This window comes from Lygodium microphyllum, chromosome 8 (assembly GCF_053477565.2).
Source record: "Lygodium microphyllum isolate KBCC chromosome 8, Lygodium_microphyllum_v1.1.10, whole genome shotgun sequence".
Lineage (NCBI taxonomy): Eukaryota > Viridiplantae > Streptophyta > Polypodiopsida > Schizaeales > Lygodiaceae > Lygodium > Lygodium microphyllum.
In genome coordinates this window covers 89,331,862-89,344,629 of record NC_141142.1, presented here as the reverse complement: position 1 = coordinate 89,344,629, position 12,768 = coordinate 89,331,862, and positions in this window count along the sequence as shown.

Genomic DNA, 12,768 nt, shown 5'->3' with positions numbered 1-12,768 from the left:
ATCAAAGATAGTAGGATGGCGTAAGCATCAAGATTGGAGAAATGGGAGGAACTCGATTGATGGGAAGGGAATGGTATAAGATGGTAATGAGGAATTGGTATGCTACTATTGTTGATGGCTTCAAGGTCTTCCAAAATATAAATACAAGGATAAGAGTGCTTTCCCCGAGGGATATACTTATCTAATTGTGTGGGGTGATGGTGTTTGTGCAACTTATGTCTAGAATGCAAATAGATGGGGAAAGAGAGGTGAAGCGACCAAGAGTGCATACACACAACAGAGACTTGAGCACATAAAAAGGTAGGGCTAAAATCTTATTCTTCCTCGTATTTCTTCTTCTTCCACACAAAAAAACTTAGTCTATAACATGATAAAAATCTAATATGAAAGTACTAAAGCACATATACATGTGGTTACTAAGTGTGAACCCATTAAGGATAGATAAGGTAGCATAATGAATGTGCTAGAACCAAGAGTGGATTATGTAAGTATAGTCCACCAACTATAGAATCACTAGCATATCCTCCATGTTCATCACCTAACGCACTAGTGAGGAAAGTATTACCACATCACCAAGGCATGTATTGGATGCTAGCTAATGTAGAGCTCAACATCCCAACACTCTCCCCCTTGAGCTCAGCATGAGCTCGTGTACTCTAAGCACAGTCCTGAAGTGTTGGATCTTCTTAGCTTTGAAGGCATTGGTCAAAATATGTGACGTACAGATCGTTAAATATAGTCGATAACGTTTAGTGGTCATTTGGGGTCTTTCCTAGCTGCCCGCTGTCCACACTCCAGTGGAATGTTTGGACTTTGATCAGTCTAAGAAAGACTCGAGGTCCACTTTGCAAGGGAACATCCTGCCTCATTCCACAAGGATCGACCTAAGTGTTTCCTGCCGACCTAACAGTCTCCTATCTTTAGCTAGCTCATGTTCGGAGGTGTCATTCAAGGGGCTTTTCATCCGAATGGAAAGGGAACATTACCCTTGGTTCATGGAGTGCAACACTTTTTTCCATTAAGGGGCTCAGGTTTGTGGAACCCTAACGCGTTCTGGCATAGCCGCTGCACCTTTCCCCTAAGATAATGATCAGCATGGGTTCTAAGACTCTAATCCCAGGGTAAGTCATTGTGTCGGCTCTTATCCTATTTTTCCATTTCAAGAAAGCACCCGACTCATCGAGTCCACCCAGCCATCGAATGCCTTTCATCGGGAAAGGTCACTCGCTCGCTTCCCTTTAAACAATGTTTTCTTTAGTTATCTAAACTGAGCATACTAGCATGCTGTTGAACACATAAAAACAGCTTCATTAATTACCGTTTTAGCACAAGGTTTGTTTAACGTCTTTGTTAATTCATGATACGAAAATAGTGAAACTAGTCCTTTCAAAACATTGGATAAAAGCATAATTATATATTTTCAGTTCTGCCCTCAAAACCATAGGTGTGTCCGCTCTCAAAACTAAAGAAGCGTTTCCAGCCTGCATCTCTAGGCTCCAATGCAAAACCGTGTTGATAATAGTACAGATTTCTTCTACGTCTTAGGATCGACCACATATTCTAGGAATAAGTTTCGACCCGAGCCCCTCATGGTTATAAGTCGCCATAGAAGGGAAACTTCCATACTGGACCGTTCGTCCTAGGCGCTGGTCAGACACTCTAGGCAGACCAAAAAATATATCCAGCTCGTTCGAGCTTTAGTAGTTGACCCTAGGGGAAAGTCAACCACTAAAATCGCACTTAATCTGGGCAAGAATATTTCCTTCAATTAGTGAACAAATCGCAATCACATCCAGGTTTTGAAAATCAGAAACCATAAACCATCCAGTCCTTTGTAGTCAATATTTATTGAGCAATTAATGCTACTAGAACAATAATTTATAAAGCTGATTATAACTTTATCGAAAAGATTTTTCAATGACTTTGATTATGATGGCCAATAATTTCTAAGGATTTCCATTCCATGCTTCTTTCTTTTTGTGGCTATTGAATTTTCTATGTGAAGGCTTTGCTTGAATTGTTTTGCCAATTTCCTAAAATTTTAAAATTATGCACTTTTCTTTCTTTGATTACCTTCTTTCCCTATGATATTTTTTTCTAAGTTTACTAAATTAACCATTTTCTATAGTTCCCGTATTTATCTATTTTGTCACCCAAGAGTTAGGAAATCCATTTCTAAGTAATAATCTATATTTTGTATGTCGTCTAGGATAGTTTATGATTATGAAGTCTTTCCATGGCCAAATCGATAGACACTATTATTATTTAAAGGAGTCTTCAATTCTATTAGCAAATATCATTATCATAGAAATAAGTCCTATATGTTTAAACGTTCATAGAAACTGTTAATTTTTAGTTAAGAGAATAACTCAAATTTCATTGAGGTATCTAAATAATTATTACTATAACTATACTTAACTTTTAGAGATGGACTTAACTAATTTATCATTAGTTAATATTTAATATTTCTAAAGATTTCACTAACACTACAAGATATATGCCTTATATTGATGTTAAAAGCGACGAAAATGCAAATAAAGAAGTTTGCCCCCGTCATCGCAAAAAGCATCATTATTGGTGACGCCATAGAATAGTCGGCATTAGCGCCGTTATCAGTATCGCTATTTGCATCGGTATCAAAATAACGACACTGATAACGACGCTTTGCGACGCTAATAACGACGCGTGCATGTAAATTTGCGACGCTAATAACGACGGTAACAGGAAAAAAATTTGTGACAGGACAGCAAGCTGCCCTGCCACATATAGCACTATGTGCTTTATTTGGGCCATACAAAATAGTTTCTGCACAGTGTACAATGCTCATGTAAATAAAGACAAAGTGTACTTAAATCATAACACTGATACATGAAATAAATACATGATCGCATAATGAAAGCGACTGGTACAATCATGGCAAGATATCACTACTATATAGAAAATGTCTACACAGATCAGGTGACCAAAAAAGAAGGATGTGTGAACTTTAGGGATCCAAGGGCGAGCTATACATCCAAAAGCTCATCCTGTCGCAAAGGAGCATCGAACGGACTCTGCAAAAAAAGAAACAACTACACATCAGTCCACCATACAATAATGCATTCTAATTAAACATGGTAACTACGGACAAGAAAGATGACTAATTTATAGGGCCGCCGCATCTATACAATTGGTCAATCAATGCAGTGAGACCGTGCCTCTTTGCATATCGAGTCTCAAGGCCAGTTGGATCGCGATTTGTAATGGAGTGCTGCAAAGGAAACAAAATACTAACTGTTAGAAACACGATTGTCAGTACAAAGGATATTGCAAAAAAATAAGTAAGCAAAACAAAAGAAAAATTTACAAAGTCCTCCAGATATGTCATGTGGCCGCCACTCCCAAGATGATGGACCACTCTAGCCTCTAGTCGTGCCCTCGCCGCCTCGCGCTGCTGACTTCAACGTCCTGAAGAATCTGTAGCCTCCTCCCTCAGTCGGCGCAGCTGTCTGCGTCTAGCCACTTGGGCTTTGCAGCCCCACTCTTGAGTGCCTTGTGTGCGTCTGATCGTTTGTGTGACATATATGCACGCATGCACTCCATCATCCAGCTCATAGAAAACCTATCTGCTGTGGCTGGTATCGAAAACTCCTCATACAAGGATGCTACTATGTAGTCCTTGCTCCCCTTCGGTATGTTTTTCCAATGATCCAAGACGTTGTGCCGAAAAACTTGTTGGCACAACTCTCTTATGCGAGCCATCACCCTCCTCCCATCATCATTCATGGTGATGGCTCCTGACCTATCATCTACAAGATAGGCATACCCCTCTCGGGTATGCCTAAGATGGGACCTCTCCCACCTACGACCATGCTCCTGGGCATATCCAAGAGACCCATGTACATCTGGTGTACCGACCGGGCTAGTATCTATCGGAGTAGCACCCATAGGGGTGCCACCTGCGGATGGCTGAGCAAAAGCCGGAGTAACTAGAGTAGATGTCCCCACAGGTGTGACAAATCCTGGAGGTGATGCAACTCCAGCAGAACGACAAGACGGAGACATCGCGTCCGTGCCTCCACAGCAACCACCTGAGCCACGCTCTCTGGAACCACCACAAGAGCGAGGAGTAGCACCTATATCCCGAGCTCACTACATCTGTATCTCTGCAGCATCCCCCTGACCCTGAAGCACTCTCTCCATCTGGCCCAAGGTCTGGAGCGTCGACCTCGTCTGCTTGAAGCTGAAGCATCTGATCGGGCCGAGGTAGATCTAATAGAGTAGCTTGACGATGTTCGAGACAGCTCCTGGTCTGCCATGTCTCTAAATCTCACCATCTGATCTGGAGACATGCGCGTGAAGATATCCTGCAACTCCTCATCGCTCATCCCTCGACTCATCCTGATGATCTAAGTATCCACAAAGGTCACCTGCACAGACAAAAAATAATGTTAGCATAATCAATTTAAATCATACAAAGCACGGTAATATAAATCTTAAAAAAATGATCTTACTTAAAATGCATATCTTATGTACCCTTATAAGCGATTAGTCAATGAATTGAGTAAGTGGATGCTCCAAGTATAAAGTATCCTATGGTCCCATGTCAATCTCCTGACTAAGTCGGCATAAACTGGAAGGACGATAAACATGTCACCACAAAAGGATGAGTCCACCTCGTTCTCAAAGAATTCTTGGACTCCTGTATTTCCATCATTGTTACTCGATGCTGGCTCCTCTACATGCTCCAAGCTTTCGGTGGCCTCCACTCCTTACAATATCAACCCCTCTATTTGTATATTGTCCTCATCTATGCTCGGAACATCGCTTTGATTATATACTCTCACACTTTGGGGAGTTGAAGGTATAACATACCACCATCGAGGTTGTCAGGGGTTTGGATAGAATATTACCTATTCACAAACACGTATAAGAGAGATTTAACTATTGTGATATGTACCATGTCATAATACAATTAATAAACAAATGAGTTCATGCACCTATTCACAGTGGGCCGGCAACACAAAGGTGTCGCGCAAATCTGTCCATTTTTTTTCAGAATCTATTTCAAGAAATCCAGATAGACCTCGTCGAACTGTTGCTCCAGCTCCTTCAAGTACCACTTTGAACCACTGCACATCGCTCGAATAGTATCATGGAGAAGCTACGGTAATCCACTGTAACAATACTTTGCAAGTTCCCAAAATACTCCATCTCATCTATAATTGTGTTTGGATCCATTGCTCGTCATCAGCTCTCTTGCTCGAACCTTGCCATGATACCATAGTCTGTTGTGGAGCGCATTTTGTCAATACGCTATCGAAGGGTTTTCGAAAACAAAGTCACATCCACAGAGGACCTCGACGAATTTCAAGATAGAAGATCAATCAAGCGAATAAGCAAGACGAGAAAATGATGCCAAGACTCTGTTTTATTTCTGCCAATAACAAATACAAGGTACAAGAAGAAGAAACCCGAGCAGCCTTTGGGCTTAGGCCATCCATATATAGTTGTCTTCAGTCTTTTCTTCGTCAGCGTGATGTAGTCCAGACTTAAAAAGGATACGCAGACTGTGGGGACTTAACATTTCTCAAGAGGTAGTCTATGAGATAATGCAAAATCCATGAGAATCATCATTCAAATTGCTTCATAATCAGCCATAAAGAGGTATGGGATTACTATCGTGCTGCTTTGCATTAGAAGAGCAATCTGATCCACAATTGTCACTGCAGCAACCATCCCATGCCCTGGATCAATATGCACTTTCTCAAGTGGACCTATCCACAGTTCATATCAATCGAAGAAAGCATGGAGCAACTCCAGAGTCACTGTTTTTTGGCCTAATCAATGGAGCTCTGCATGGAGTCAATGGAGGACGTCATAGCTAAGCTTTTTGTAGCCTCAACAAGCATCTCCACAATTTCTGTTTTACGCGTACTGGCAAGGAGACAGTCATATTCACTTGGTACGATAATAGCCAAGAAGTTGTCACTGAGTTCACTCAGATAAATCCGATCAATAGCAGAAAGAGAAAATCCGTCGTTTTCTGTGGCAACTGTGTTCTCAACCTCTTTGTCTTCTACAATGATGTTACTGTCTCCATCGTCCTTTCACATCAAATTTGTTCAGATTGTCCATCGTTCGCTTTCTTCTCCCCTTCTTCACTTTGTTACCATCTTCTTTATCGGATTCTCTTCACCACCTTGGAATATTCCGTCCGCGTTCATCGAGCTCACCTATCACAGTAGCGCCCCTCTCTAGTTCTTCGCGGCCTCATCATTGCAATTGTCCTTGGCTGGCATGTTTTTCCTTCAGCCAGCCGTCTTCCACAGCACCAGCTTCAGCATTCTCTGTTTCTCCGTGCATACCTCCTGTGGAGCTTCACCGGCAACCTCCTTATTGCCCTCTTACGGCCTGATTTTCTACTTTTTTTTCAAAAGCTTTACATAACTAAGCTTCTTCCTAGCTTTCACTAAGCATTCAGATTTAATGGCGCCCGCTTTCGCCTCTATCCTTGTGAAATTTTCGGCCCTTCATACTTGAACTCGTTTCACTTAGTGGCCTTTCACATCTTCAAGGCTTCTCAAGCTCGATTTTAACTCTCGGCTTCTTGTATTTCTTATTATCTTAGATCCGGGATTTCTTGTACTGCTTTGACAGCTTCAACAATCTTCCTTGGCATCGGTTTTTTTTCAATATTTTTGACATGCACACATGCACAAGCATTCATTCACACACACACGCAGAGATAAATGCACACAGATAATATTATTTACAATGGAACGAAGTCCTAGCACACACATGGGTTTGAGACGATAACTGGAAACACACTTACGGGAAAGCTAAGGTTCATACACACACAAACACGCAAGCCACATGACGCAGAACAAAATGCAAACACAACGACTAGGTATACACAAAACACAAATGTCACACACACAAACTTTTTGGTGGATTCCACACCTTAGATGCGCAGCAGCATGACATCCACCCCCTCTGATCCTGCACATCCTCCGAATGGGCCAACTACCCATGATCATTGTCGTCAAGATCCACGAATAGATCAATCTCTTCGTTGTCTATTTCTGGTATATCAGCAAGGTTATCTGACATATCATCTGTCTCTTCTATTGGAGTTTCTTTTCGTTGCTCTTCTCTTGTAAATTCTTCCAATGCATAATCCTCCTCATCTCTTTTCTTGAAAATCTTGATTCTTTTTCCTGCAATGGGCACTCTAAGCATTGTCCTATCCGATTCTGTCAGCTCATATGTTGCATTGTCAAAGACATGTCTGACTATGTACAGCCCAAACCATCTTTTTACCATCTTCCGAAGTGCAGTATGCTGATTTTCAAGGCTGCTATCAAAGACTAATACCCAATCTCCCTCTTCTATTGCTCTAGGCCATAAGCGATGCCTGCTGTCAAACCTGTCCTTATTTCTAAGTCTAGCAACCTTTAACCTGTCAATAGCTAGTTGAATATCCTCTGGTATTCTCTCCAACTGCCAGATCTGAAGAGCTAAGAGCTCCTCTCTTGTCAAATCCTCCTGCCAAAGTAAAACTGACCAAGTCAAAGCACAAGTCTCAGTTGGCATAACCGATTTTTAGCCATATATCAACTCTGCGGGCATATATCCTGTGGTAACACTGTGAGTCATACGATCAGCCCACAAAGCAAATGGTAGAAGTCTCGGCCATTCTCCAATCCGTCCTCTGCATGCTTTGGCTAATGCTTTCATTATCGGTGGATGCCCTCTTTCACTCTTTCCATTTCCCTCTGGATTGTATGCTGTGGTTAGAGCCAACTTGATTCCTAGTTGAGAGAAAAACTCCCTAGCTTCATCTGCATCTAATTCACCACGATCTGCAGTGATCTTACCCACACAGCCATACCTACAGAATATTTCTTCCAATAAGAACTTACACACTGCACTAGTGGTCTTCGTTCTCAAAGGTCTGCCCTCAACATGATTGGTAAGATCCTCTCTAGCCAATACAATATATCTCATCTGCCATAGACCCATCGGCATAGTAACCAAGTCAACTACCCACTTATAATGAATTCATAGCGGATAGGTTGGGTGAAGCTTGTCTTGATGATGCACTATGGAATACATCTGACAGTCTCTGCAAGTCTCTACAAAGCGAGAAACATCTCTATACATGCCTTTCCACCAATATTTTTCTTTGATTTTCTCATAAGTAGCCCACACTCCTCTATGACCAGCCCAAGGACTCTCATGAAACTCTCTCATCACCTGTAACTGGGTCTCTTTATCGCAGACAACCCATAAGGATAATCCACCTCTTTTCTTCAGGTGCTTCCAAAGAAATCTGTCCTTGAGAAAATAACCATAGGATTTTCTCCCGATCTTCTTGAACTCTTCATCTGTCCATTCATCTCTTTTGCTTAGTGTACTAAGGTACTTGTCAATCTGTAACCAATCTCCAGCATAGATTTCTTCTATGAAAACCACAATATCATAGACATGGCAAACATGATCAACCATAGTGGCTGAAATTTTTGCATCATCCTCTTTTGCAAGTAATGTCTCCTCATCATCATATCTGGCTCTAGACAGCATATCCGCCATTGGATTATCCTTCCCTGCTATGTGTTTAAATTCTGGATTTAATGACTTGATGTATCCAATCCATCTCAGCATAGCTATGTCCAGAGTAGAGCAACTTGTAATCATACCTATCAATGGCAAGCAATCTGTCTCTACCACAATTGGGGCTCCAATAAAATACTCCTTGTCGCATTTGAGAGCCATAACAACCCCCAGTAATTCCCTCTTGATTTGTGGATACCTCCTCTGTCTCTAGTTTAGGACTTTCGCCCCAAACCAAATAGCGTACCTATTTCCATCTGCATCATCTTGACCCACAGCCCAACCTTGGACTAGTGTCAATTGTTAATACAATAGGCTTTCCGCAATTATAATCTGCTTTCCTGAGAGTAGGAGCAGTCTGCAATAACTTCTTCAATTTCCGCATGGCTCTAGTGTGGCTCTCATCCCAATAAAATTTCTACCCCTTTCGAAGCAGCTGATATAAACAATCTGCTGTGTGTGCAAAATGGGGTATCCAAATCATGTAAAACACACATGCTCCAATGAATCTCTGTACCTTTGAAGTGGTAGAACAATACTCTGTGATCTTTCCTATAGCATCCACCTTCGCAGGTGAAGGTTTCCTGCCATAATACCCACACATATGTCCAACAATGACGACCTCATTTACTCCAAAAACAAATTTCTGCCATGATAGTGTCAAGTTCACTTCTTCTAACCTGGCCAAAATCTTTTCACAAGCTGCAATATGTGAAAGGTGAGAAGGATCGAAGCTTGCACGCGAGCTATGGCGGGAGAGCAAGAGCAAGAAAGAGAGAGACAAGAAATGGGAACTCCAACAGTCACAATGTGTGACCGGGCCTTCCTTTATTCAAACTGTCACTAAACGAATAAAGAATAACGTGACGTGACGGGCGCCCGCCACCTGCAGTGTGCAGTGGCGGGTACTGTCAGTGTAGTAATACACGGGGCGGCACGGCGGAGGCGCCTTTACCCCCAACAACCTCCCACTTAAAGGCGAATCTACCCTAGTGAGAGAGAAAAGAAAAAGAAAAGACAATACAAATGTACATAGGTACAAGGGATGAGGAAAGGTGACATCTCATCCAACGCCCATCAACCTCCTGAGGAAGGCAAAGCGCTCAGTAGTGAGGCTCCTCGTGAGCAAATCTGCAGGATTCTCGTCAGTGGAGATCTTGACAAGGTCAACAGACCTGTCCTCCACGACACCACGTATGAAGTGATACCTCACCTCAATGTGTTTCGTCTTCGCATGGAAGACCGGATTCTTAGCCAACTGAATGGCACTCATAGAATCCGAATGCAGTGTAGGTGTAGCATCAATCCCAAGGTCAGCAACTAGACGGCCTAACCATATGGCCTCCTTGCAAGCCTCAGTGGCTGCAACATACTCGGCCTCAGTGGTAGACAAAGCCGTACACTTCTGAACCCTGGACATCCAAGAGATAGCCCCTCCAGCATAGGTGAATACATAGCCAGAAGTGGACTTCCTACTATCTGCATGTCCTGCATAATCGGAGTCAGTGTACCCCACGACCCCTGTATCCTGGCTGCCATAGCAAATACACATATCTGCTGTGCCCTTCAGGTACCTCATGATACCCTTCACGGCATCCCAATGTCTGCTGCCAGGTGTAGCCATATAGCGTGCCACAACACCAACTGCATGTGCAATATCCGGACGAGTGGCTATCATGGCATACATCAAACTGCCCACGGCTGATGCATAAGGGATCTTGGCCATCTCGGCCCTCTGCTCATCTGTCTGCGGACAATCGGCCTGTGATACCTTCACATAAGAAGGTAATGGACAGCCAATAGGCTTTACGTCCTGCATGCGGAAGCGCTCAAGGACTTTATGAATGTACTCCCGCTGTGAGAGATACAAAAGTCCCTGATGCCTATCGCGCTTAATGCGATCCCAAGTATATGTGAGGCCTGTCCCAAATCCTTAATCTCAAAGCTCTTCTTTAGCTGAGATTTAAGAGCATCTAGCTCATCATGAGCTTTCCCTACTATCAGCATATCATCAACATAGAGTACCAAGATAAGCAAACTGCCATCACGGGCTTTCTTCGTGTAAAGACACGGATCCATAGCACTCTTGCTGTAGCCCTGTGACTGCATAAAGGCATCAAACTTATGATACCATTCCCTAGGTGCCTGCTTCAAGCCATACAAGCTCTTCTTCAACTTGCACACTAGGTGCTCCCTGCCAGGTTCTGCAAAGCCCTTAGGCTGATCCATATAGATCTCATCATGCAAGTCCCCATGTAGAAAAGCCGTCTTGACATCCATCTGATATAGATCTAAGTCAAGCTGTGCAACCAAAGCCAAGACTAAGCGCAGGGTGGTCATCTTAACCAAAGGAGAGAAGACCTCATCAAAGTCCACACCATGTTCCTGCTTAAAACCCTTTGCTACCAATCTAGCCTTGTATGCCGGCTTGGGGTGTCCAGGGGTACTTTTCAGCTTGTACACCCACTTGCATGGCAAAGCCTTCTTGCCCTTAGGCAAGGCAACCAAATCCCAAGTCTCATTCTTATGCAGGGAGTCTATCTCAGACTGCATAGCCCTCTCCCAGGAGTGACTGTCACCCCTGCGCATAGCCTCATCATAAGTGAAAGGCTCTCCTGCATCTGTAACCAAAACATAATGCATAGAGGGCTGAAATCTGTCAGGTGGACGTCTATCTCTAGCAGACCGTCTCACCGCAGGCTCTGCTGCCTGTCTAACTACCTGTCCAACATCCTGGCCCTGTGGAGGAACTGCTGCAGGCTGTACTACTGGCTGTGCTGGAGCTTTAGGCTCCTCCTGAAAGATCACTCTGCGGATCTCAACCACCTTCTCAGGCTGCCTGTGCATCTTGTCTTCATGGAAGACGACATCATGGCTGCGTACTATTTTCCGCGCCTGCGGATCCCATAGGCGATAGCCCATCTCTCCTGACTCACCATAGCCAAGGAATATGCATTTAATGCTCTTTGGATCCAATTTACTCCTCTTGTCCTTGGGCACATGGCAGAATGCCTCACATCCAAAGACACGGAGATGCGCATAAGAGGGTGGCTTACCAGCCCAAACTTCCTCTGCAACCTGGAAATCCAATCCACTGGAAGGCGATCGGTTTATGACATGCACTGACGTACTAACTGCCTCAGCCCAAAAACTCAGGGGTAGGCCTGCATGGCTAAGCATAGAGCGCACACGCTCCTGAATAGTCCTGTTCATGCGCTCAGCCAAACCATTCTGGGGTGGGGTGTAAGGGGCGGTCAACTGACGCTTAATACCCCTGTCATCACAAAACTGCTCAAAAGCATGCGAGACATATTCTCCCCCATTATCTGTCCTAAGGCATTTCAGCCTATACCCAGTCTGGTTCTCAACAAGAGCAAGCCATCTCTGAAAAATTGCCAAGACATCGGACTTCTGCTTTATGGGATAAGCCCACACTTTCCTAGAAAAATCATCAATGAAGGTAACGAAGTACTTCGCGCCACCCATAGACATGCAAGGCATAGGCCCACAAACATCGGAATGCACCAATGCCAAGGGCTCACTCATGCGTGGCCTACCTGATTTCTTATGCGTAGACCTATTCTGCTTACCATAAAGACAATGATCACACGAGTCAAAACATGCATAATCCAAAGGCGGAAGATACTGCAAACCAGATAACATTTTCATTCCTTTCAAAGACATATGCCCCAAACGGGCATGCCAAAGTGATACATGTGGGATAGAGCCCACTGCCAAAACATGGTCTACAGAAGACCCAGATACAACAAGAGGATAGAGGCTGCCAGTCTTGGCGCCTCTAGCAAGCACAAGTCTGCCTTTGGTAATCTTCCAGGCAGAATCCCCAAAACAGACATGAAATCCTGCATCATCCAACTGTCCTGCAGACATAAGACTACGCGTAAGTGCAAGTACATGACGTACATCCCTGAGCAAAAAGGAATTGCCAGTGGAAAACTGCAACTGAATATCTCCACAGCCCACAATATTAAGAGACCTGTCATCTCCAAGTCTGACTGATCCAGACACAGTACGGTAAGAGTGAAACCACTCACGGTAAGGCGTCACATGGAAGGACGCACCTGAATCCAATAACCAGCACTGTGCATACATACTAGGTGTCTCAGTCAAGTGTGAAGCATTAGAAGAACTAGCTGCAAGTATAAACTCATC